The 2702-nt window shown below is 44.1% G+C and overlaps 1 pseudogene; it reads left to right on the forward strand.

Moving 5' to 3' along the window:
- The first annotated feature begins 1162 nt into the window (after positions 1–1162).
- LOC125366059 lies at positions 1163–1571 on the forward strand (annotated as a pseudogene).
- Positions 1572–2702: the final 1131 nt, after the last annotated feature.

Genomic DNA, 2702 nt, shown 5'->3' on the forward strand with positions numbered 1-2702 from the left:
CTGTGTGTGTGTGTGTGTGTGTGTGTGTGTGAGAGAGAGAGAGAGAGAGAGAGAGAGAGGCAGGCAGGCACAGACAAAGCTGAGACTTGAATTCAGGGCCTCAGGTTCTCCTTTAGTTATTTTGCTCAAAGTTACCATTTAACACTTGAGCCATACCTCCACTTGTAGCATTTTGCTGGTTATTTGGATTATTTAGTCTCTCAGGCTTCAAATCCTCAGATCTCAGCCTTCTCAGAGCTCAGCCTCCTCAGTAATCTAGGATTATAGTAATGAGCTGTGAATACCCATTTTTGTTTGCTTGTTTGTTTTTTGTTTATTTTTCTTTTGAAACAGGGTCTTCCAGTGTAGTCTATGTTGGCTTCAAATTTGACATCCTCTGCTTTTATCGCCTGAATTCTAGCATCACAGGTATACTCTACCATGCCCAATGATTACCTCTTTCTGGTTGAGAACCTTGGGCTCACCTAGTGAGTTAAAGTGGAAGCATTTTAAGATTTGAAACTCACAAACTATATATTTGTAAGACCAAAAGATTCAGGAAAAGACATAACCAAAAACAATTTTTCTCTACCACCACTTCGAATAAGACCTTTCCATGTGTCTCCTCCCACCTCCCGCCAAAGTTCATGTATTATAAACCTGGTCCCCAGTGGGGCTGCCCCAGTGGGGCAGATGAGATTCCAAAGCCATGGTTAGACCATGAGGTTCTACCCTCAGGAATGGATTATTGCTGCTCTTATGGGAGTGCATTCATTATCTTGGGGGTTGGGTTCTTTAGAGAAGGAAGAGTGTGACTACCTATTTATCTAACATCTATCTACTTATCTATCATCTTTTTTGTCTTCCTGTACCATGGCTCATGCCTATAATCCTAGCTACTCAGGAGGCTGAGATCTAAGGATTGTGGTTCAAAGTTAGCCCGGCAGGAAAGTCGGAGAGACGTTTTATCTCCAATTAACCACCAGAAAACAGACGTATAGCTGTAGCTTGAAGTGGTAGTGCATTAGTCTTGAGCAGAAAAGCTCAGAGATAGTGCCCAGGCCCTTAGCTCAAGACCTATGACCAGCCAAAAAAAAAAAAAAAGTAAGAAATAAGTCTGTAGCTGCCGTAGAGGCGGAGGCTTGGTGCGCTCAAGATTCGGTTTCACCCATAATCCACCCCCATGGCCAAGGAAGGCATTGCTGCTGGAGGTGTAATGGACGTTAATTCAGCTTTACAAGGGGTGCTGAAGACCACCCTCATCCACAATGGCCTAACACGTGGAATCTGCAAAGTTGCCAAAGCCTTAGACAAGTGCCAAGCACATCTGTGTGTGCTTGCATCCAACTGCAATGAGCCTCTGTATGTCAAGTTGGTGGAGGCCCTTTGTGCTGAGCACCAAATCAACCTTATTAAGGTCAATGACAACAAAAAACTAGGGGAGTGGGTAGGTCTCTGCAAAACAGACTGAGAGGGAAAACCTTTAAAGTGGTTGGTTGCAGTTGTGTTGTGGTTAAGGACTATGGCGAAGAGTCTCAGGCCAATGATGTCATCGAAGAGTACTTCAAATGCAAGAAATAAAGAAATAAATTTTAAAGGTTGAAAAAAAAGAAAGAAATCTGTATTCTTTACATTTACCCCAAATCAGATATTCTGTTATAGCAGCACAAAATGAACTGGGAGAGACCTCACTAGAGAGGGAAAGCAGATCGTAGAGAGTTTCGAGAGGAAGTAAAAGAGCACAAACTATACACTTGGCCCTGGCTAAAGTTCAGCAAACCCCCTTCAGTTAGGGTTTGGAAAGACTTTGATTTCTAGATGATGGCTAGGCAGACATCAAAGACTGTAGAGAAATCTCCCACCACTGTGCTATAGATACCACAGAGCAGAAATAGAAGCACTGAGTGAGCAAGCCAGAGATCAGAAACATTCTCTGCTTGCACAAGGGGAAAGATCTCCCATTCTGCTTAGCTAGGAGGATGGTGCAGGGACAGATGAGGATGGGACCACCCAGCAGGCTGTCCTTGTGGAGAGTCCCTTCCCAGCTCCCACTGCCACATTTCTACTCCTTTCTACCCCATGCTCACCAAGCAAGATGCCCATCTGTCCCACCTGCAGCAGGAGGCCACCATGATGAACAACACACAAAGATAAGCAAAGGCTGTCCTCACCCCACTTACTGCTTGGTGACATTTGCACAACTCCCTCAGTGACAGAAAAGTCAAGAACTAAAAGCTCAAGTCTGTCAGGAAGTGACTTTTTCTTTTTGGCCAGGACTAGACAAAGGCATTTAATTAAGCTATAGATAAATAAAAGAGTTAAGCACTGGTAGCCCAAAGCTTACCACCCTAACTACTCAGAAGGCTGAGATATGGACGATCTCCGTGTAAAGCCAGTTTGGGCAGAAAAGTCCTCAACACTCCCATCTCCAAAATAACAACAACAACAAAAAAACTCAGAGCTGGAGGTGTGGCTCAAATGCTAGAGCACCAACCAAACAAGTGAAAAGCCCTGAGTTCAAACCCTAAGACTGGTGAAAACAAGAAAGGAAAGGAGGGCCTGGCAATATGGCCTAGTGTAGAGTGCTTGCCTCATATACATGAAGCCCTCAGCACCACATATATAGATAAAAGTCAGAAGTGGCCCTGTGGTTCAAATGGTAGAGTGCTAGCCTTGAGCAAAAAAAAAGCCAGGGACAAAGTAGCAGGATACAAAATCAATCC

Source organism: Perognathus longimembris, chromosome 17 (assembly GCF_023159225.1).
Source record: "Perognathus longimembris pacificus isolate PPM17 chromosome 17, ASM2315922v1, whole genome shotgun sequence".
In the NCBI taxonomy this organism is placed as follows: Eukaryota; Metazoa; Chordata; class Mammalia; order Rodentia; family Heteromyidae; genus Perognathus; species Perognathus longimembris.